The sequence below is a fragment of the Syzygium oleosum genome, unplaced genomic scaffold (genome assembly GCF_021117445.2).
Source record: "Syzygium oleosum isolate NSW1041296 unplaced genomic scaffold, Sole_v2.1 Sole_v2.19, whole genome shotgun sequence".
Taxonomy (NCBI): domain Eukaryota; kingdom Viridiplantae; phylum Streptophyta; class Magnoliopsida; order Myrtales; family Myrtaceae; genus Syzygium; species Syzygium oleosum.
Window position 1 is genome coordinate 4,742,235 of NW_026607503.1, and position 25,571 is coordinate 4,767,805.

The window sequence follows — 25,571 nt, forward strand, 5'->3', positions numbered from 1 at the left end:
TTTAGATCAGGGTCATGAACACGTGGGGGCAAGCTAGCACATGCAATGCCATCCTAATTTCATGGAGTTCACATAGGCAAAGGAAAGATCGTGAAGTATTTGAACTATCACGAGGGACCACAACAGATGATCCTCGATCATGAATCATAGAATTATCACGATGGTCCATAGTTCTTTAAATTGGAGGATGGTTTTGATTAGAAGCAATACCTAACAAGAGATCCATGTATAGATGAAAGACCATGACAACTGTAACATGAATTTTTCGTTTCCATATTATCAAAGACGATGAACATAGTGATAGAGGACAAAGACAACATGCGTTACTAATAACACATCCAGATATGAGGCAAGGCTCTTCTAGGCCATCCTACACAGTTTTGAGTTCTCTCTCCCCCGCACCATTCTCCTCCATATGCATCATACCATATAGAAAAAATCTGGGATATTGCCTACAGTGCCTTGATCATGAAGATTTTGCGAGAAAAGGGCATTGCAATCCCAGTGAGCTCAAGACCAAGAAGATGCAGACTTTGGAGATAGGGAAATGGACCTGAGGAAGATGAATCTTAGGCCAACCCCTGCTGGTTGGATAGATCTAAAAGGTGAAGCTGTGAAGATTGCAGAGAAGGATGATCTTGAACATGCGTGCAACATACATGCAAACCATGTCCTTTCAAAACTTGATTGCATGCATATTGCATGTGTATTCAAGATTATCACAAACATCATTTTAGGTCTAGGCCCGGTTCGGGGTTCCCTCCTCCGAGTTCGTTTGATACCCGAGTACTGCAAAAGCGCAAAACCCCATGTCCTTTCAAAACTTGAAACATAATTTGCATTACATTCTTGTGACAGCACATTGGAAGGGAACAAGGGAAACACGAGTTTTACCTGGCAGCGGCTCCTTGATATAGCTAGCAAGGATCACCTAGAGGGGGGTGAATAGGTGATCTAAAACAATTTTAATAATTTATGCGGAAACAAAATAAACCACAGAAGAGTCTGAATAAAATTCAGATTCAAGACAGATTATATAGACGGTGCTCTGGATGTGTAGAATGTAAAGTAAGAGATAAGGGATAGAGAATCTGCACACAAGTTTATAGTGGTTCGGCTTATAGCAAGCCTACGTCCACTCTCCCACGCTTACAGCCTACCGGCTGGATTTCACTATGTAATCAAGAGGAATTACAACTTCTGAGTGTCAACACTCTTGTGTATGATAGGACTCTCTATCTCACACAATCACTCTTACAAAGTGTCCCTCAAGATCTTAATGTTTTGCTCAGAACGACAAGAGAAATGATTGGAGTATGCTCAGACTTTGGACTTGTTGATTCTTGATTCTATTCTTCCTTCTGCTGCTCGTTGATTTCTTTAAATACTCCTCTACTTCCAAACTAGCTGTTGGACAGCTTTCAGAGGATCATCTTCCAATCTTCACCTTGGACAGATTTGTATAGAAAGGATTGAGTAGCCGTTGGATGACAGATTCTGAATCCCGCTGATTCTGGCCGCCCATACAATCAGAATCTTGGTTTCCATAAGTAGAGCTTTGTCCGTTGTAATGCATTCCTTTCGTGATGTTTGATTGTCAATCAATTTGATTTAGATTGAGACAATCAGAACATTCCTTCTGTGAAATCCATGCCAGATCACTAGCTGTTGTGTTACGTTCTGAATTCTGCCGTCTGAAGAAATTCTGCGTCTGCATCTGAGGAGCTTCTGCTTCTGCGTCTGAAGAATTTCTGCATCTGAATAATTTCTTCGTCTGCATCTGCATCTGAATAACTTCTGAGTTTGAATTTCAGAACTTTGATTATGTGGGTCTTCATAATCATACTTGACAGATTGTAAAGTCTGAATAACTTTCTTCTCAGCTTCCAGAATATACAGTCCTGGAATAAAATTGTTCAGAATAAGTATCAGACTTTCAATAACATAGAAGGTTTTGTCATCTTCAAAATTAATAGAAGTTTTCCTCAACAATCTCCCCCTTTTTTATGGTGACAAAACTTTCTTGCAGTTTGAATTATTTTGAAAATAAATAAATATATTAAGCTCATGAAACACAAATTGAAAGATCAAACTCTGTTGATATCTATGTCTTTCTTCCTTTGAATATAACATGTGAATCTGCAAAACCTGCATATAATTTCTCCCCCTTTTTGTCATCAACAAAAAGAATAATAATAGATAGAATAATGCACTGAGATTAAGTAATCAACCAGTCTAACAAAAGTATGAGATATATTACAGACCAATGGAAAAAAATGTGGATAGAAAAGTTGAAAAACATGCTATTTTTTAGGAGTACGAATCAGTTGAAAATTTTCCAATATTGATACAGCCTCCTCAATCTTTGAACTGCATTGACTTATGGCCTTATCCATGTTGGATGAGCACATAGTAATGGCTTCCTCTAATGCTGCTTTATCTGCTGCTGACTGAAGTTGTTGAGCCTTAGTGTTTTCCTCAACAATGTTCTGTAGATTCTGCATATGTTGTTCTAGAGCAGCTTGCTTGTCTTTAATCTCAAGCAGAATAGAAAGGATGTTCTGATTTTCGGATGGCTGACCTTGGACATTAGCTTCCTCAGACTGATTGTACTCTGTGGCTGATTCTGGCAGAATCTCCCCCTGAACAGGTGATGGATCTTCAGAAACATGTTCTGCATGAATGGATTCTGAAACCTTGGGATCTGGTTCAGGAACATGTTTCGAGCCTCCCTGTTTCAAAGTGATCAGCTTCTGCTTCATCATTTTCATCTTGCAGAAGAATTTTACGCTTTTTGCTGTACACTTTTATTGGGGTAGGAGAATCAGGCTGCTTGCTGGCTGAACTTGTTCTTTTCCTTTGCTCATTTGCTTTCTGAACTTTCTTGCCAACAGATTTTGCCTCTGACTTTTCAGCCTCTTTTCCTTTTACTCTTTCCCTTATATCCTCGCAGTTCTTCATTTTGGGGAGCATTCGTTCTCCAACAAACATAACAGGTAGCATGGTTTCTCGTAACTCATCAGGAATAGATATATTGAGATACATGAAGATACGAGTGATTAAAGCTCCATATGGCAGATGACCCTTATCCTTCTGTAGTGCCCTGTACATATGGAATATGATGAGGTGAGGGAGAGAGAAAGATTGACTTGTCAAGATAGCCCAAATAAGCTTGATCTCTGATTTTGATAGGTCAGTTTTTGAGGCATCTTTTGGCTTCAAACAGTTTGTTATGATCTTATACAAGATCACAGATCGTCTTGATAAGTCAGAATAGGAGAGATGACGCTTTGATCCTTGAGCAAAATTCGGATTTTCAGAAGCCACCTGAGAAGCCTTTTCAAGATTTATTGCCAATGGAGTAAAAGTGGAGTGTGTGGCTCCAATTATCCTTGCCAACTCATGCGCTTTTAAATCAACCTTCTTGTCACCAACAGTAAACTGAATCCAATTTGGTGACAGTATTGAAAGATTGGAATAAAAGTAGGCAGTTAATTCAGCATAAGTATGGGCAGATTGAAGACAAAATTCATAAATCCCTAACTTCTCAAACAGGTGCTGTACAGAAATGCCAGCCTTCTTCAGATATTCGAAATCCACAGTTCTATTGTTCATTACTCCTCTAGTAAGTAACAACTTGTAGTACATATGATGCGCAGTGCTTCTGAACAAGCTTCCTGTTCCAGGCAAACTAGATGCTATGCCCACCTTTATATCAAAAGTCTCAAAAAATCGTGCATCATTATCAGGAATGACAAATTTTGAAGCACTAGTGGATTTAGGGCTTACATGAACCGATTTCTTTTCAGAAGGAGTTGAGGCTTCTCCAACTTTTTCTTTGCCCTTTCGTGAGGAAGTCTCTTGTGGGGTAGAACGGGTTGGAACTTGTCCAGATTGAGTACAGTAATCAGTATAGGTTTTCACAATGTGAGTTTCAGAGCGAAGATTGTTGTCTTTCAGACAAGCACGAAGAGCCGACTCAGAGGCATTGAACCTTTTCAACCTTTGATAATGTTCCCACACATGTTTAATGCTTCTGAACCGAAAATCAGTTTTACCAGACGATTTTGGAGGAGACGATCGCTGAGGTGTTGACGCTTCAGAAGGATCTGCAGGATGATCGGATTCTGAGTCCGAAACTTCCAGATATTCTGCCGATGCAGTAGGTTTCGAGTCTTGATTAAGAATACGAGAAGATCTTCTACGGGCCACCATCTTGACCGGCATTATGATCACCTTTGGAGACGAAAGTTTCGATCTTTGGAGGAAGAGGAGGAGAGTCTCTGAATATCGGAAGGGTTTTGAGAGTGAAAAAGGTCGTACTGATAGAGTTTTGAAAAGAGAAGAACGGGTTTAAAAAGGAGGTGGATAATTTTTGGAAGGAAAAGTTACTTTTAGAAAATAAAAAGATATCCCAAGCAAGTAGGAAGAGAATATACTTGAAGCTTAACCAAACAGGATGATATCATAACAATATATGAAGCACAATTTATCAGATGAATTAGAATACATACCTGATTTGCTTCCAAAAGTAACGATTATAAAAATATCCTGCCAGACATGCCAAATATATACCCGCCAAAATTTGAATAAGGAACGTACCTTTCTTTGTGAGTCTGAAAAATGTTCAGACTGAGAATACTTGAGTCTGAAAAATTCCTGTCTATCAAACACTTCAAGAAAATGGATAAGTGATGCACAGTTTGTCTCTTATAAACTCAAATGAAGATTTGTCAAGAGGTTTTGTAAATATATCAGCTAATTGATTCTTAGAATCAATAAATTGAATATTTACATCACCATTTTGAACATGATCTCGAATAAAGTGATGCTTGATTTCAATATGCTTAGCTCGAGAATGAAGAATCGGGTTCTTTGTCAAATTGATTGTACTTGTGTTGTCACATTTGATTGCAACACTTGATTCTTCAATATCAAAGTCTTGTAATTGCTGCTTCATCCACAGAATCTGTGCACAGCAACTTCCCAATGCTACATATTCTACTTCTGCTGTAGAAAGTGCAACTGTATTCTGCTTCTTTGAGTACCAGGATACCAACATATTTCCAAGCAGTTGACATGTACCTGAAGTACTTTTCCTGTCCACTTTACATCCAGCTAAATCAGCATCAGAATATCCAGTAAGAGTAAAATCTGAATCTTTGAAATACCAAAGACCTAACATTGGATATGTTCCAATGTATTTGATTATTCTCTTTACTACAGAAAAATGAGATTCTCTTGGGTCTGATTGAAATCTCGCACACATACAGACACTAAAAAGAATATCAGGTCTAGATGCAGTTAGATACAATAATGAACCTATCATGCTTCTATATACCTTCTGATCAACCTTTTTACCATTTTCATCTTTGTCCAGTTTGGATGAATGAGACATGGGAATATCTGTCTTCTTGCAATTTTGTAATCCAAACTTCTTGATAATCTCCTTTGCATACTTCTCTTGGCAAATGAATGTACCATCTTTGGTTTGTTTCACTTGAAGGCCAAGAAAAAATGATAATTCTCCCATCATACTCATCTCGAACTCGTTCTGCATATTCTTTGAGAATTCCTTGCAAAGCAATTCGTTAGGGGATCCAAAGATTATATCATCAACATAAATTTGAACAAGTAGGAAATCCTTACCCTTTTTCTTAACAAATAAAGTTGTATCAACCGTACCTTTGGTAAAACCATTTTGCAGAAGGAAATTACTTAACCTTTCGTACCAAGCTCTGGGTGCTTGTTTCAGACCGTAAAGAGCCTTCTTAAGTCTATAGACATAGTCAGTCTTTCTAGGTTCTTCGAAACCTGGTGGTTGTTCCACATATATTTCTTCTTTGATATATCCGTTTAGAAAAGCACTTTTCACGTCCATCCGAAACAATTTAAAGTTATGGAAACAAGCATAAGCTAATAGTAGCCGAATAGGCTCTAACCTTGCAACTGGTGCATAAGTTTCATCATAATCTATGCCTTCTTCTTGAGAATAGCCTTTTGCAACCAGTCTTGCTTTGTTTCTTGTAACTTTCCCTTTGTCATCCAGTTTGTTTCTGAATACCCATTTTGTTCCAATGACTGGATAATTTTTGGGTCTTGGTACAAGCTCCCAAACTTTATTGATTCTGAACTGCTGAAGTTCCTCCTGCATAGCATCGATCCAGCTTTCATCTGATAAGGCTTCACCAACTTCTTTTGGTTCTATTTCTGATATCAATGCCAAGTTGCTGATGTTCTCTTTGTGTTTGGATCTTGTCTTGATGCCATCTTCTATTTCTCCAATAATGAGGTTCTTCGGATGACTGGATTTATGTTTCCAGTTTTTGTCAAATCTTTCCTTCTGAAAATCTGCAGACTCTGAACTTTATGGTTGAGTCTGTATTGAATCTTCTTTTCCTTCTTTTCCTTCTGATACTGATTGCTGATGATCTTCTGATAGCTCTTGAATGTTTGGAGGTGATTCAGATTCATCTCTATGAGTCTGAAAGTTTTCTTCAAACTTTACATTCATTGATTCTTCAACAGTCTGAGAGTTCTTGTTGAAGACTCTGTATGCTTTACTTGAAGTAGAATATCCAAGGAAAAATCCTTCATCTGCTTTCTCATCAAACTTACCAGTGCGGTCATTTGGATTTTTCAGAATAAAGCATTTACAACCAAACACTCGAAAATATGAAATGTTGGGCTTTCTACCTTTGTAAAGCTCATAGGGGGTTTTCTCAAGAATAGGTCTGAGAAAAGCTCTGTTAATGATATAACATGCTGTAAAAACTGCATCTGCCCAGAAATGAAAAGGAATTTTGCTTTCAATCAACAGAGTTCTTGCCATTTCTTGCAAAGAACGATTTTTCCTCTCCACAACACCATTTTGTTCTGGTGTATAAGGAGTAGAAAAATTGTGTTGAAAGCCATTTTCCTCACAAAAATCTGAAAAACTTTGATTTTTAAATTCTCCCCCATGATCAGTTTTAATGCTGGAAATGGAATAGCCCTTTTCATTCTGAACTCTTTTTGCAAATTTTGAAAAATATGAAAATGCTTCATTTTTATGAGCAAGGAAGAACACCCAAGTAAATCTTGTGAAGTCATCAACAATGACTAAACAATATTTCTTACCACCAATACTCTGTGTTCTGGTTGGTCCAAATAGATCCATATGAAGAAGCTGCAAAGCACGATTAGTGGAAACATGATGTATAGACTTGAAAGAACTTCTTACTTGTTTTCCTAGAGTGCAGGCATTGCATAACTCTGTTTTCTTGTATTTCAAATCTGGTAGACCTCGAACCAGTTTCTTGTTTGAGATCTTTGAGATTTGTTTCATACTGATATGCCCCAATCTTCTATGCCATAAATCTTCATCCTCTTTGATTGAGATCAAGCAATGAGTGGAGATTGGATTGACATCTAGAAGATAGATATTGCCATATCTTCTTCCTGTAAATGTTTGAGAAGAATCTTTGCTTGTCCCTGAGCATGTATCTTCTTGAAAATTAATTCTGAAACCTGTATCACATAGTTGGCTTATGCTTATCAAGTTGTAGTTGAGTCCTTTCACCAAAGAGACATCATTGATTGTAAGTCCTCCAATTTCAACTGTTCCTTTGCCAACAATCTTTCCTTTGATATTTCCTCCAAAAGAAACTTTTCCACCATTCAGGCTGTGTAGATCAGCGAATATGCTTGGATCTCTAGTCATATGTCTAGAACATCCACTGTCTAGGTACCACTTCCTTTTTCTCTTTGTGGTAACCTGCAAAAATCACAACATCTCAAGCTTTCTTTGGTACCCAAATTTGTTTGGGTCCTTGAGTATTAGTATACGCTGTCTTAACAAAATCTCTTCTGACAGGTCTCCAGACCTTAGGACATTCATTCTCAAAATGTTGTGGATCTCCACATTTTGAGCACCTGAGTGCACTTCGGCCAACAGGTTTTACAAAATTCCTTTTGAAATGATTTTTATAAGCTTGTCGAGGAGGTCTTTGTTTTAATCTCTCCTTGACCTTTGGAAAATCAATCAAGCTATCACTTTCCTTCACAAATCCGAGACCAGATTTGTTGTAGTAAGGAATTTGGATAGAAAGGATATGCTTCAAGGTTTCTGAACCCTTTGAAAACTTGGAAGTAATTTCTGAAACTTGCTTTTTCAAAACCGCATTTTCTTTGGAAAGAAAATCTCGACTTTCCTTGACTTGATGAAATTCTTTTTGAAGGAAATCGATTTTCTCTTTTTGTGAAACATCATGTTGCCTCAGTGATAAATTTTCCTTTTTCAAGGAAGAGATGCATTTAAGAGCAGTCTTGAATTCAAAGCATAATTCATCAATGTAATTTGATACTTCAATAGGCATGTCAGAATGTTTTACCTCAATTTCCACTTTGGGATCAGAATCTGAATCTGAGTCTAAGTCTGAGTCTGACTTAGCCATTAGACAGAAATTTGAGATATCTTCATCACTGTCTTCACACTCTGTGTCACTCCAGGTTTCTACTTTTAAGGCCTTCTTTGCTTTCTCAAACTTGGTCTTCTTTTTCAGAAGTGGACAATTTGGCTTGATATGTCCACGTTTCTTACAGTGAAAGCATATAACATCTTTCGATCTCTCGGTTTCATTGAAAGATTTCTTCTTCTCAAAAGGCTTCTTACCTCTGAGGTTTCTTCCTTTGATCTTCATTTTCTTATACTTCTTTATAAAGAGAGCTAGTTCTTCATCATCAACGTCTTCATCTTCAGAATCTGCATCAGAATCAATGTTAGTCTTCAAAGCAATTGATTTATTACCTTTGGATTCAATCTCCTCATTCCGTTTCTCAGTCTCATATGATTGAAGAGTTCCAATTAACTCATTCACTGATAGAGGCTTGATCCTTTGTGTTTCTCGAAGAGATGTTTTGATGTTATCCCACTGATTTGTCAGTCCTCTCAGGAGTTTGTTGACTTTCATTGCATCCAGAACTGGTTGTCCTTGATAAGCAAGACCGTTTACTATATCAGTAAACCTGTCATACAAATCAGCAATTGATTCTCCAGGCTTCATTTTGAAGGATTCATATTGACCAAGCAAAAGATTGATTTGAGTTTCCTTGGCTCGATCTGTTCCTTCATAAGTGACAAGGAGAGTATCCTAGATTTCTTAGCTGATTCACAAGCAGCAATTTTTTTATAGTCAATAGGAGATAAAGCACAATAGAGAGAATAAATTGCTTTGGAATCTAAGGTTTCTCTTTTGGATATCTCAGTTTGAGATAATGGAGGATTTATTGTTATGCTTGCTTCTGCCTTTTCTTTTGAACCAGAAGATCTTGGATTGACTTCTCTGATGATGACATCCCATTGCATGTGATCAATTGACTTTATGAATGCCTTCATCTTATTCTTCCAGACACTATATTCCTTGCCATCGAAATATGGTGGTCTGTTGTTGCTCTGTCCTTCAATGAGCCCTGGAGCACCATAGCTAGCCATATAGATCGTTAGCTCAGAAGTAAGACACTTTAATAAATGAGCAACCCGGTCTGATACCAATTGATATAACTAGCAAGGATCACCTAGAGGGGGGTGAATAGGTGATCTAAAACAATTTTAATAATTTATGCGGAAACAAAATAAACCACAGAAGAGTCTGAATAAAATTCAGATTCAAGACAGATTATATAGACGGTGCTCTTGATGTGCAGAATGTAAAGTAAGAGATAAGGGATAGAGAATCTCGCACACAAGTTTATAGTGGTTCGGCTTATAGCAAGCCTACGTCCACTCTCCCACGCTTACACCCTACCGGCTGGATTTCACTATGTAATCAAGAGGAATTACAACTTCTGAGTGTCAACACTCTTGTGTATGATAGGACTCTCTATCTCACACAATCACTCTTACAAAGTGTCCCTCAAGATCTTAATGTTTTGCTCAGAACGACAAGAGAAATGATTGGAGTATGCTCAGACTTTGGACTTGTTGATTCTTGATTCTATTCTTCCTTCTGCTGCTCGTTGATCTCCTTAAATATTCCTCTACTTCCAAACTAGCCGTTGGACAGCTTTCAGAGGATCATCTTCCAATCTTCACCTTGGACAGATTTATATAGAAAGGATTGAGTAGCCGTTGGATGACAGATTCTGAATCCCGCTGATTCTGATCGCCCATACAATCAGAATCTTGGTTTCCATAAGTAGAGCTTTGTCCGTTGTAATGCATTCCTGTCGTGATGTTTGATTGTCAATCAATTTGATTTAGATTGAGACAATCAGAACATTCCTTCTGTTAAATCCATGCCAGATTACTAGCTGTTGTGTTACGTTCTGAATTCTGCGTCTGAAGAAATTCTGCGTCTGCATCTGAGGAGCTTCTGCGTCTGCGTCTGAATAATTTCTTCGTCTGCATCTGCATCTGAATAACTTCTGAGTTTGAATTTCAGAACTTTGATTATATGGGTCTTCATAACCATACTTGACAGATTGTAAAGTCTGAATAACTTTCTTCTCAGCTTCCAGAATATACAGTCCTGGAATAAAATTGTTTAGAATAAGTATCAGACTTTCAATAACATAGAATGTTTTGTCATCTTCAAAATTAATAGGAGTTTTCCTCAACACTCCTAAACCGTATGGTACACTGAACTGCAATGTAGAGATTGTAAGACTGAAGCATTAACGTTGTAACAGTCTGATTAATGTAAGAATGATTGCTGAACTTCTTTATATCATACCATATGGAGACAGCTGATGTCTTGAGATTTGGATTCGGTAAACGGCCATATAACAAAATGAGCATCTCGCACGACCACCATTTTAGGCTGCAACACAGCCATTGAGAAACAATTGAAGAGAGAACGAAACAGCAAGAAAGTGTTGTCGGCTAAGTTCGTACACAAGAAATTGAAACCAAACGTTAGGAAAACTAACCTGAAAGCAGTACAAATAAATAAACAGAATGTTGATCCGAGCCCAACGAAATAACGTCGTGTCCTTAAGACGAATTTGGCCCCTCAATCAGTACCCGAGGATATTGGACAATCGTCTCCCAGGATAGAACGGATCTCGTTCCTCCGAAGCGGTACGTATTCGGAGGACCCCTTCGTACGCAATTTCGCAGAATAATCGCACGAAATGATGAAGTGAAAAATGTCTAGAGTGCGTCGGGAAAATGTCTCGCGGAAATATGAATGCTACGAAGTGTCACACTGTTCCAAACTAAACTGTTCGGTCATACTTAAGTGGCGAAAATGAAGAGTTGAGAGTAATTAAGACTCGCTTTTCGTGAACAGTAGCGAAGGTTCACTTAAACCGGTTCGGTTCGTGAACAGTCGCGAAGGGCTTCGGTTTTCGTTCGGGCGAACCGAACCTCACGAACAGACATGTTTGTTTGTCCAAAAAATAATTAATTAATTAATTTCTAACAACGTGTCTGTTCGGAAAAAATAAAAATCGATAGAGAATGGACCCGGCTGGACGGACGGCGGGCGTACGCAGGGGGAACCAACCTAGCTTGGCGTAGGTCCTCTCCCTTCCACAAAAGTGGGGTACCTCTTAGGGCCCAAACCCATTTGTGAGGCTCAACTATTTGAACCCATCTCCCATCTCTCTTCTATTCAATGTGGGACACTTTCATCCACACACTTTTCATTCAATTCTATGGGATTTGGATGCCAAAATCCCAACAATCCCCCACATGAATGAAAAGTTCTGATATCATGACTCTTCGTGTATGCATGAGATGTAAAGTGCGATTATTTCATGAGAAAACGTTGCATCAGGATAAGTAGTCTGAGACTTTGAACTTTCCTTAGTGAAACCTATCGGACTTACTCAGTCAATCAGTAGACTTGATGTCTTTGAACTGTCGACCTTTGGTGTAAGCCTAGACAATAGAAATCACACAACTGTTTCTCGAACAAAATTGGTTCTCACTGTTGTGTTCGTTTTGGCCATGAACACCGCCTGGTCTCATGAGTGTTTTAGAGAATTCGGCCTTTTCAATTCTCACATAAGCGGCCCTCACTTCACACTCACATAGGTGATTTCTGAACATATAGTATATCACATACTCAATTCAGAATCATTAAAAGCTTTTGCTTAACCTTCACATATTAGTACTGTCTTCATCCGGAAATAAGTAAACAATTTGACAGTACTTTACACTGTCTTCATAACTTAGTTGTCCCTTTGAACCTAGATCTTGGGATCTCCAGTCAACTAGGTAGCGTTTCCGCTATGATGACTTGTTTATAGGCCTTAAACCCATTCTCCTTGATGTTTTCGCAACCATCTCTCTAGTTAGGCATTTTGTCAATGGATCCGCAACATTATCTTTTGACTTCACATAGTCAATGGTGATAATTTCACGAGAAAGAAGTTGTCTTACTGTGTCATGTCTTCAATGTATGTGTCGAGACTTACCGTTATACATGACATTCCTTGCTCTTCCTATTGCCGCTTGACTATCACAATGTATACAAACAGCGGGCACTGGTTTAGGCCAATTAGGAATATCTTCCAAGAAATTTCGAAGTCACTCTGCTTCTTCACCGGCTTTATCCAAAGCAATAAATTATGATTCCTTAGTGGATCTAGCAATACAAGTTTGTTTGGATGATTTCCAAGACACTGCCGCTCCCCCAAGTGTGAATACATATCCACTTGTCGATTTTGTGTCTTTAGTGCCGGTTATCCAATTTGCATCACAGTATCCTTCAGTACCGCTGGATATTCTGTGTAATACAAAGCATAATCTTGAGTATGCTTTAAGTAGCCCAATAAACGTTTCATAGCTTTCCAATGATTTTCATTTAGACTAACTGTAAATCGACTTAGCTTGCTCACAGCACAAGCTATGTTCGGCCTAGTACAGTTCATGACATACATTAGACTGCCTAGTATACTAGCATACTCATTTTGAGCTTTGCTTTCACCAGTATTCTTTGAAAGATGTAAATTAACATCTATCAGAGTCTTTACTGGTACAATATCTAGATTCTTGCACTTTTCAAGAGTCATCTCAATATAATGGGACTGTGATAGAGCTAATCCTCCAGATGTCTTATGGATTTTAACTCCTAAAATAACATCTGCAACCCCCATATCTTTCATATCAAATTTACTTGTGAGCATGCGTTGGTCGCCTTAACAACCTCACTATCGCTGCCCATTATAAGCATGTCGTCTACATATAAGCACAAAATGGCAAAACCATTATGAGTGTTCTTAACATATACACATTTGTCACACTCATTAATCTTAAAACTATTCGACAACATGACTTAGTCGAATTTAGCATGCCATTGTTTCGGTGCTTGTTTCAATCCATAGAGTGACTTGATAAGCCGACATACTTTCTTCTCTTGTCCTGGAACAATGAACTCTTCGAGCTATTCCAAATATATTTCTTCTTCCAAATCCCCGTTTAAGAAAGCCGTTTTCACATCCATTTGATGGATTTCAAGCTTGTACACCGCTGCTATGGCAATTAGCATCCTTATTGATGTAATTCTAGTAACAGGTGAATAAGTATCAAAATAATCAAGACCTTCTCGTTGCTTGTATCCTTTTACTACAAGCCTAGACTTATATTTATCAATAGCACCATTCGTTTTCATTTTCCCCTTGAAATTCCACTTACATTGTAGTGGTTTATTACTAGGAGGAAGGTCAACCAATTTCGATGTATGGTTTGACAAGATGGATTCAACTTCACTATTGATAGCTTCTTTCCAGAACGGGGCTTCTGGCGATGTCACAGCTTCTTTGAATGTCCGAGGCTCATTCTCTAACAGGTACGTTAAGAAATCAGGTCCAAAAGACGTGGAAGTCCTTTGTCTTTTACTACGTCTAGGTTCATCCTCCATTGGATCACTTCTAGATATAGTATCTCGAGACCTCTTATTATTATCAATTGGCTTATATACTATGTTATACGGAAATATATTTTCAAAGAACGAAGCGTCCCTTGATTCAATAATCGTATAAACATGTATATCTGGGATCTCTGACTTGTGAACAAGAAAACGATATGCATTGCTATTCTGAGCATATCCGATAAAAACACAGTCAACAGTCTTTGGTCCTATCTTAACCTTTTTCGTCTTAGGAACCGCAACCTTAGCCAAACAACCCCACACTTTGAGATAATTCAAGTTAGGCATTCTGCCTTTCCATTTCTCATAGGGAGTTTGTTGTGTCTTTTTGTAGGGTACTCTATTTAAAATAAAATTTGCTGTTAAGATAGCTTCCCCCCACAAATTCTGCGGTAAACCAGAACTGTTCAATAATGCATTCATTGTTTCCTTTAGGGATCAATTTTTCCTTTCCGCCACACCATTTGATTGTGGTGTATAAGGAGCAATCATTTGGTGAACAATACCAAACTCAATACAAATTTCCTCAAAAGGAAATTCATATTCACCTCCTCTGTCACTCCTTATTATTTTAATTTTCTTATTCAACTGAGTTTCAACTTCGGACTTATAAATTCTAAAAGCATTCGCAGCCTCATCTTTGCTACTAAGCAAATAAACATAACAATACCTCGAACAGTCATCTATAAATGTGATAAAATACTTATTACCACCTCTTGACGGTATTGATTTCATATCGCATATATCTGTGTGTATTAAATCTAAAGGTTATGTATCTCTAGTATCTACAGAATGGAAAGGAGGCTTAGAAAATTTAGATTCAACACACACTTGGCATTTCTCACTTGGACAGTCAAATTTCGGCAACAGTCCCATATTCATTAATTTCTTTATCGACTTATAGTTAACGTGTCCTAGTCTAGCATGCCAAATATTAGAAGACTCAAGCACATAAGAAGAAGCAACTTTATTCAAATCATCCTTGGTTACAACAGTCATTACATTCAGCTTGAACAAACCATCACTCAGATAACCCTTTCCTACATACATCTCATTTTTGGAGAGTACAAACTTATTAGATACAAAAACCAACTTGAAGCCATTCTTACTAAGGAGAGATCCAGACACTAAATTCTTGCAAACATCTGGCACATGCAAAACATTATTTAGCGTCACAATCTTTCCAGATGTCATCTTTAGAGCAATCTTTCCGACACCTTCAACCTTAGAGGTTGATGAATTACCCATATAAAGTTTTTCATCACCCCCCACAGTTGTGTAGGATGAGAACATCGATCTGTTTGCACAGATATGACGGGTTACTCCAGTATCAATCCACCACTCCTTGGGGTTTCCCATCATATTACACTCGGATATCATGGCAGTCAGATTGATATCATCAACACCACTGGAAATCTCTTCCATCACATTAGCCTGAGTTTTCTGTCTTTTCTTGGCTCTGCAGTCTTTGGCTCGATGTCCACACTTGCCACAGTTGAAGCACTTGCCAACGAACTTCTTCAGGCCTTGGGTGAATCCCTCACTAGACTTGCTAGGCATTTTCCTCTTATTGTTGGGTTTCGATCCTTCTTCAACAACATTGGCCTTTGAAACCTCTAAGTTCTTCCCAACTTTTTTCTCAAAGAGCCTATTGTCTTCCTCAATCCTCAACCGAACAATCAAGTCTTCAAGTGACAACTCCTTTCTCTTGTGTTTGAGATAATTTTTGAAATCTCTCCAAAATGGTGGCAGTTTTTCAATGAATGCAGCCACTTGAAATGTCTCACTTAGAGTCATTCCTTCAGCATGAATATCATGCATAATCACTTGAAGCTCTTGAACCTGACTTAAGACGGTCTTTGAATCAACCATCTTGAAGTCCAGAAATTTACCGACAATGAATTTCTTCAATCCGGCATCTTCGGTTTTGTATTTCTTGTCCAGACTATCCCATAACTCCTTAGCCGTTTTTAGCGGACTATAGACATTATAGAGAGTATTGTTCAGACCGTTGAGGACATAGTTGCGACATAGGAAGTCAGAATGCTTCCATGCATCCACAGCAGCAACCTTTTCTTTATTTGTCTCTCCAACATCCAATTTAGGACCATCCTCATTGAGGAATCTAGCCAAGTTCAAGGTCGTGAGATAGAACAACATCTTTTGTTGCCATCTCTTGAAATCCGTACCATTGAACTTTTCTGGCTTTTCTCCATGATTCGGAATAGGGTTAACCGGAGTCGAAGTCGAAGCCATTTCTGAAATACAAAAACAGAACATATTCACAAACAGAATCGGAAATATATAACTACGAACAGAATTGTTTGTTCATGAACAGAATTGAAAATTTTAATAGGAACAGAATGTATGAACAGAATCGTATTCCTATACGGCTATAACAAGGAACATACAAACTATACAAAAATTCGACTTAAAGGAACGCCAATCTAGATATTTGACAGAAAAACTCAATGAACAACGCATAAGAATATACGAACAGAACCGAAGCAAATTTGTCTTAAAATTGTTGTCGGCTAAGTTCGTATACAAGAAATTGAAACCAAACGTTAGGAAAACTAACCTGAAAGCAGTACAAATAAATAAACAGAATGTTGATCCGAGCCCAACGAAGTAACGTCGTGTCCTTAAGACGAATTTGGCCCCTCAATCAGTACCCGAGGATATTGGACAATCGTCTCCCAGGATAGAACGGATCTCGTTCCTCCGAAGCGGTACGTATTCGGAGGACCCCTTCGAACGCAATTTCGCAGAATAATCGCACGAAATGATGAAGTGAAAAATGTCTAGAGTGCGTCGGGAAAATGTCTCGCGGGAATATGAATGCTACGAAGTGTCACACTATTCCGAACTAAATTGTTCGGTCATACTTAAGTGGCGAAAATGAAGAGTTGCGAGTAATTAAGACTCGCTTTTCGTGAACAGTAGCGAAGGTTCACTTGAACCGATTCGGTTCGTGAACAGTCGCGAAGGGCTTCGATTTTCGTTCGGGCAAACCGAACCTCACGAACAAACATGTTTGTTTGTCCAAAAAATAAATAATTAATTAATTTCTAACAACGTGTCTGTTCGGAAAAAATAAAAACCGAACTGATAGAGAATGGACCCCGCGCGCGCCGCGGGGGTGCGGGGGGGAACCGACCGACCTAGCTTGGCGTAGGTCCTCTCCTTTCCACAAAAGTGGGGTACCCCTTGGGGCCCAAACTCATTTGTGAGGCTCAACTATTTGAACCCATCTCCCATCTTTCTTCTATTCAATGTGGGACACTTTCATCCACACATTTTTCATTCAATTCTATGGGATTTGGATGCCAAAATCCCAACAGAAAGTCTCTGTTTTCTAAAACTACAGTGTCTGACCACAGCAGAAGGAACTCCGTGTCTGAAGAACTCGAGGATTCCATGAAAGGCGTCATTAGTGAACCGTGCGCGGGTTCCCAAACATGCTGAAGAGAACACCATGTAGAACCCGAGCAGAATTGCATTCCACCAAGTCAAGATGCCAAAGGCCAAGGCTGCGCCCATGCTTCCTAGCTCCAATTTGTACACAAGAATCCAGCAAAGGGGTATGTGGAAAAAAGAGGAACAAGAAGGAGCTAAGGAGCACGGGTAGTATCAGGCTTTGAGTTTGGAGAAACCGAACAAGCGGCTTGAGGATCGCGCCCCCAAGCAGCTCAGGGATGAGCCACATCAGGTATTTATGGGCTTCAAGCAAGATTACAGGATCTTGCCCCATTCGTTCCGGGAACTTGTCCGTGAAAATTTAGAGGATGCAAACTGGAGGACCAATGAGAATGAGATATATGACGGCGCTGAAAAAATGAACTCCGAGTTTTCGGAATTGCCCCGCGCCATAAGCTTGCCCGTATAGAGTTTCTATTCCGCCAGCCAATTGACCGCTAGGAATATCCAGTATGACTTAGATTTTTGTTGTTTAAGAATGCGACCAAGTTGCCAAGCAATGGTATCGGCTTTGGGAAAAGTACCAAAAAAGTCATAAATCTATTTACCAATTCAGTCATAAACATTTAGGTTGGAAATCGCTGACGTGGACATCGGCGGTCCTACGTGGCACTACCAACGCTGACGTAGACAAATTTTATAATTTTTTTAATAATTTTTTCAGATTTTTTTAATTTTTTTTCTTTTTTTTCTTTTTCCTAGAGTTGGTTGCTGGCAAGGTCGTCGGCCAACCATCGCCGGTCACAGGTTGGTCTGGACAAGGACCCCTGCACCCTCGTCAGCCACAGGCGAAGGCCGAAACCCTCGTTTGTTGGCCGGTGAGGGCGACAATGCCCTCGCCTAGTCTGGGCAAGGGCTTCGCCACCCTCGCCTGGATCTGGGCGAGGGCGTCAGGCATCTATGGTGAGCGAGGGTTTCAGCCCTCGCCTATGGTCAGCTGGAAACCTCGCCGGCCAACCAGTTCTTGGAAAAGAAACAAGAAAAAAAAGAAAAGAGAAAAAAACATAAAAAAATATGAAAAAATTATTTAAAAAGTTATAAAATTTGTCCACATCAATGTTGGCAGTGCCACGTACGACCGCCGAAGTCCACGTCAGCAATTTCCAGTCTAAATTGGCCGGATGGACTGAATTGGTACCAATGTAAAAAGATTTATGACTAAATTGGTCCAATTAAAAGGTTTAGAATTGAATTACTATTAATATAATAGGTTTAGGACTTTTTTGGTACTTTTCCCCATCGGCTTACAAGGAGACTGAAGCCGGTGACATTGGCCAGAGAAGTGGCGATGGCAGTATACATGCAAACCATGTCCTTTCAAAACTTGATTGCAATTCAAGATTATGACAGACATCATTTTAGATCTATCAAACGAACTCGGAGGAAGGAACCCGAACAGGGCTAGGGTGGTAGTTCTGGTAATATCGTCTCTCATCATGGCAATCAGGCTCTTCTGCTGCCATAATGTCTTGGGATAGCGGCAATATACGTGCAAAAACATTCATATTTGTTCCAACATCCAAATAAACATGATAAAATCATGAGAAGCATGATATAGTAATATCGAAGTCAAATGCGATAAATAAAACCCAATACAAGTTGAGTAAATAATATTACACTGCCTTATAAAGTCTCGGGACAGGTCCGAGAAATGTGTCAGAAAAGTCCTAAACCTATTGCATTTGTACCAATTGAGTCATAAACCTTTTTTTTTGCACCAATTCAGTCATAAACTTTTTAATATAGTGTTAATTAAGTTATTCCGACTAATTACACTGCCTTACGTGGTACCGTTGGCGTTGACGTAAACAACTTTTAATAATATTTTAATAATTATTTATTTATTTATTTTTCTTTTTTTTATTTTCTTTCTTCTTCTTTTTTGCTTCTCCTCCAGCCAGTCACCAGGCCTAGATGACTGGCTAGAGGCTAGGGTTGGCGAGGTCAACCTTGCTTACCATAGGCAAGCCTCGCCAGATCCGACAGGTCGTGACCTTCGACCTCACCGGATGGCCACGAGGGTGGCCTTGCCCAGCCGCCGGCGAGGCTCAAGCCCTCGCTAGAGGCCATGAGGTTGCGGCCTTCGACCTCGCTTGATGGCCGCGAGGGCAGCCTCAAGCTGGGCTAGCGAGGGTCAAGCCTCGCCTATCATGGGTGAGGCTCAACCTCGCCAAATTCGGTGAGATCGCGCCTCGCCCAGCCATGGCAAGGCTCGCCTTCGTCGTTGCTGGTGAGGGCAAGCCTCACCAATGGCCATTGAGGTTGACCTCGTCGGCTCTGGCCTCCAACCAGTCACCTGTCCAACAATCGGCTAGAGAAAGAATAAAGGGATGGAAAAAAAGAAAAAAAAAGAAAAGAAAAAAATATTAATATTAATATTAAAATATAAAAAGTTGTCCACATCAACGCTAGCAGTGCCACGTAGGCTGTCTGGCGTTCACGTCAGCAATATCCAACCAAAATTAGTTAGAATGACTGAATTGGCACAAATACAAAAGGTTTGGAACTAAATTGGCATAAATACAATAGATTTATGACTTTTCTGACATTTTTCCCAAATAGCTCCCCATGAGCTATGCCCAAAATTAAACGTACACGCACTTTAAATTAAATGATGCATGCTCCCTTAAACTAGGTGATGATCATGCAACATTTAACAAGAACGAGCTATGATTAGGCATAGATCAAATTAACCCTAAACATTAAACATTCAAACACCTTGAACTAGGATCCATACATCCTAAAACTAAACAATGGTGGAATATCTAATAACATGGTAGCCGATTAAACATGAATTAGACTATTCCTAAAAAAAAATTTACCCCAAAATGCAAGTTCCATCTTTTTTACGCTTTGTTGATTACCATTTTTTTTGTGATGTTTCATTTATACTGAAGATAACATGATTAAATATGTAAACCACACTAAAATGCACCAAGTCATAAATCGACCACGATAGAACAAATTCAACAACGATAAGACCTAAACATGCAAATTTCACCCCGAAACCCTATACCAATATAAAAGGGATGCTCTACGAAACCTAGAAGGACCAAATAGGCCTCAAGTGGACATTCGACACTCATTTGCAGTCCAAACGACTACGGAAGTATCACGAAACAACATCGGACCATTGCGACGCCTAAGGCCACCGCAGGACACCACGAACGAGTTGCCACCATCCCTCAACACACCAAACCCGCCGTGGTCCACTGTGGATGGAGGCGGGATGAAAGGTCCATTCGAGAATCGGTTCACCGAGTGATTCGACCGTGGTTGCACGACATGATCTTGATAATAATGCTCCTAACATGCATCTACAATATAATAGGATCGATCATGAACACCACAAATGAGCAAAATGAGCAAAGCTAATATTATCATGAAATTTTTTAGCTATCTAGGACCGGTTCACACGATGGCAACTATTAAGCAATCATGAAGATTTAACTTAAAATAACAATGCTAAACTTTAACTTATCACGAAATATGGCTTTATCACAACAAACAAGGACGGAATGGACTCCTAAAGGCCCTTGAAGCTCTCGCGTCAAGGGGAATCGTCGACCGATTTTAGCACAAACTACACGTAATTTGCTCTAAAGCGTAAAGAAACATGGTCCATGCCTTTTTCCGGGCCAAAGAATCGTAGATCGAGATTACAGGCTCGCAATACCCATGAAGGTGAAGTGAGCCACGGTATCTTAACTTTTGACCACGGTTGGGGTCCGGGGTCCTCGGCAAACGACGTAAAGTGAGAATAAATGAAGTTCCTACCTTCAACGGGCGGGACGAGGCGACACCAGCCCGGGAACAAACCTAATACTAATTGCCACACAATTTTCCATTTAGTACCGTCATTAACGATCATTAATTCGATGGTATTATTATATGCCAGAGGAGAAAGTTAAGTAGAAGCTAGCTTTGTCATTTTTTAAGTAGAACATTAATGAGTTTTCTAATTATTTTTGCTTTTTAGGGCACCTAGGGAATACTAAGATTCATTGCTAGCTTCGTGCCCAACCTTTCCAACTGGTTCATTTGTCGTATCCTCATCAAGCACATAAGCATGTGCCCAGTTTTAGATGATGCGAGACATTGGGTCTTCTGTGAATGTCTTTGAGAATTAGGCTGAATGAAGAGAAACAGGAAAGCGACCTCCAGCAAAATTGCAACACATAAGAGTGAAATTGCTACTTCAATAGAAAATGGCAGTCACGACTCCTCGGAAAAAAAAATTCTAGGAGGCATATATCCTTCTAACCATATGAAGTTGCTGCAGACAATGACTTGATAATGATAGTCCTTGGTCCAGAAACGAACCAGATCTGATATATTCCTGCCGAATCTGCATGCCAGGCTCTGTTGCAAGTGCTCATCCCTCTCATGCAACTTTGCTCCCTTTCGACCAGCATAGGGCAACTTGTTTGCATCCGAACGGCAAATGCGTGATCCTTCAGCCATGGAGCATATATTCATTGCTCTTGCAATGTCAAAACATATTTCACGTGTGTCCTCACTTGCCCTCTCTCGCGATTCGTTAGAAGGTCTGCATCGACGAGCCTTTATCATTCCGTTCTCACTTTGCTACCACCACATACAGGAATCTAAGCATTAATTCGATCTCAGAGATTTTCCTAGTTTCGTATGTTTATAATAGGTTTGTTTTGGTTCCACTATTGATGTCATCAGACAGAGTTGTCTTCATCGTAGGATTTGATATTACACCCATGTGGTGCAACACTTCTCGTCATTAGCGTTTCTGTGGCCGCACAAAAGAAGTCCACAAGCTGTTTGAATATTTAGAACTTCTTCTTCATGGATTTCACTCGATGATTTGTGCAATACATCCAATTGAGATCGCTTGTCTTGCTGAAGGCGTGATTGTTTGGAGCTGAAGGTAATTCTTCGTGATTAATTTTCTTTCCTTCGGATAAAAAGAGTAGTTTACTACTTTGGACGTTGTTTTTGTCCCAACAAAAGCTGCCATCAATCTTGTCTTAGTGCACTTGGCCTACCCCGGATCGTAGAGAGAAATTTGGAGAGAGGAGTGATGGGGAGATGCTTCTAATGCAAATGATCGGAAGAGGGCCCTTATTTTATATATAAAAACTTAAAATTACAATTATAGATCTTTTGATACGGTGGAGATTCAAACTCCTTACCTACTATCTACCCCATTATTATAAAAAATCCCATAAAATGCAGGTGTGCATTTCGAATATTACCCCTAGGAATGTTCAAGAGTACTCAAGATAATCCTATACTCTTAGAAGCTTTAGGCATGTCCGGTCAGCCTATTGTGTCTTGAAAACCGCCAGTCCATCACGGACCAACCATGATGTTGATCAACTACATCTTTCAGGAGGCAACGATGAGTCAAATGCAACTTCGAGACATACTCAAGAATAAAATAGTAATTGCAAATTGCCTCTTCGCTCATTCTTTTCTCAACTTTTGCATCCATGAGCGGTCCTAAAACTGACCCAAGGAGCCATGGAAGAGGTGCCGGAGAGCGAGCACATGAAATGGGCGTTAACAAGAGATGAATTCGTGCAAGAACTGAAGAAGGCCACTCGCATAGCAGCTCCAATGGTGGCGGTTTCGGTGTTGCAGTACCTCGTGCAACTCGTGTCGATGGTTGCGGTTGGACACCTTGGCCAACTCTCGCTCTCCAGCGTCGCCATTGCCACTTCTCTCGCCAATGTCACCGGCTTCAGTCTCCATGTAAGCCAATGCCATTGCTATGTAACTTGGTCAAATTCTTACACAACAGAAATCTAAGTAATATTTGATATTCCTAGCAGTCAGGATTGGCTGGCGGACTTGAAACTCTATGTGGGCAAGCTTATGGTGCGGGGCAATACCAGAAACTCGGAGTTTACGTTTACAGCGCCGTCATTTCTCTCATTCTAGTTTGTCTTCCAGTTTGCATCCTCTGGATTTTCATGGACAAGTTCCTGGAACTAATGGACCAAGATCGTGTAATCTCACAAGAAGCCCGAGAATACTTGATGTGGCTCATTCCTGCGCTGCTCGGGGGCGCGATCCTCAAGCCGCTTGTTCGGTTTCTCCAAACTCAAAGCCTGATACTACCCATGCTCCTCAGTAGCTTCTTGGTCCTCTGTTTCCACATACCCCTTTGCTGGATTCTTGTGTACAAATTGGAGTTCGGGAGTCCAGGCGCAGCCTTGGCCTGCGGCATGTCAACTTGGTTGAATGTGACATTGCTTGGGTTCTACGTGCTGTTCTCTTCAGCATGTGAGAGATCCCGTGTGCGGTTCACTAAGAATGCCTTTCTTGGAATCCTCGAGTTCTTCAGATATGGAGTACCTTCTGCTTTCATGATCTGGTCAGTCTCTCTACTCCTAGAAAAGAGAAACTTTCTTGCTGTTTTGTCCTCTCTTAAATTTTTTCTTGATGCCCGTGGATGCAGCCTAAAATGGTGGTCGTGCGAGCTGCTCACGCTGTTATCTGGCCTTTCACCGAATCCAAAGCTCGAGACCTCGGTTCTCTCCATATGGTATGATATAAAACACTTCAGGAATCATTCTCACACAAATCAGCTATCTTTCTGACTGTTATAATGGTTAATGCTTCAGCTTTACAATCTCTACATTGCACTTCACTGTATCATATGGTTTCGGAGCCGCTGCCAGGTAAAACTCACGTTTCCCTCAGTTCCCTTTAATGTGCAGTCACAAGAATGTGATGCCAGTATGTTTTAAGTGTTAAAAAACATGGTTTTTTGAGTTTTTGCAGTACTCGGGTCTCAAACTAACTCGGAGCAGGGAACCCTAACCGGGCTAGGGTTGCAGTTCTGGCAATATTATCTCTTGCTATTATTGAAGCGGTCATCTTGGGAACCTCACTCTTCTGCTGTCGTCATGTCTTGGGATATGCTTATAGCAATGAGGAGCAAGTGGTGCATTACATTGGAGTCATGACTCCTCTTATTTGTCTCTCCATTTTCATGGACAGTTTACAGGCAGTCCTATCTGGTCATCTCTTATACTTCTCTATTTCTTCCATTTCCCTCCTCATCTCTACTTGAAGTTTGAGAAATCGTCCTCATTACATCTCGGGGACATTCTTCGAGGAAAAATTTTCTCCTTGAATGTGGTTCAGCACTCGCTACAGATCAGGAACTTCAGTTTTTTTATCACCAGTTGAAATGATCTGATCAAGTTCAATGAATCAGGAGTTGCCACGGGAAGTGGATGGCAGCACATAGGAGCGTACATAAATCTCGGGGCGTTCTATCTGATAGGACTCCCAATGGGAGTGATTTCCGGTTTTGTCCTGCATCTACGAGCCAAGGGGCTTTGGATTGGTGTCGTATCCGGAACCACTGTGCAATCAGCTCTCCTCTCTCTCGTTACTGGAGCCACAAATTGGCAAAAGCAGGTGCTTGCTCAAAAAGTTCCTCTGCCTTAGCAGATGCACGTTTTTAAATTTTGAAGCCCGAACACGTTAGACGGAGACGTGATATTTAAACGGAAAATCCCGCTTACACATTGAACAGCACCTTTTGAATACCCTTTTGGAAGGGAATCCGTGCGTGGATCCTAATGTCTCTCAATCTAAAGATCAATCAGGAAGTAGAAATTGCACTCCTACACAAGTTTAATGTGTCCTCGTTTAACATGTCGTGAACTGATCGTTGCAGGCAAACAAGGTCAGGAATAGGATATTTGCACAAAATCCTCACCAAGAGCAATGAGACCAGAGGACTAGGAGTATTTCTGTATGACAAAATGCGAATTTCGCTTGCTGCTTTTCCCATCAATTGTAAACAGGAAATAGTTAGTATTATTGATCAGATGCGTTAACTTTTAGGGGATTACCTACGGTTGGTGTTATGTGAGTTGATTCCCAACATATGTGCAATAATACCATGGATAGTGTTGTCATTACATGGGACACTACCTATACAGCTACATGAGTGTTGTATGTACTTGATTCCGATTGTGTCCTTATACGTATGGGTACATGATCAAAGGATGGATTGATCACAAAATCAATTTGCAAGAGCAAGAGGAGGATTAGATCAGTGTCATGAACTCTTGGGGTCAAGCTGGCACATGCAATGCCATCGTAATATCATGGAGTTCGCATTGGAAAAGGTAAGATCGCGAAGTATATGAACTATCAAGAGGGACCAAACCAGATGATCCTCGCTCACCAATCGCAAAATGATGACAATGGTCCATAATTCTTGAAAATGGAGGGTTT

At 39.9% G+C, this 25,571-nt stretch overlaps 2 pseudogenes; one reads left to right on the forward strand and one right to left on the reverse strand.

Moving 5' to 3' along the window:
- Positions 1-175: 175 nt before the first annotated feature.
- Positions 176-18,647, reverse strand: LOC130140549 (protein DETOXIFICATION 14-like; annotated as a pseudogene).
- A 3,767-nt stretch (positions 18,648-22,414) lies between these two features.
- Positions 22,415-25,261, forward strand: LOC115673924 (protein DETOXIFICATION 14-like; annotated as a pseudogene).
- The last annotated feature ends 310 nt before the right edge of the window (positions 25,262-25,571 follow it).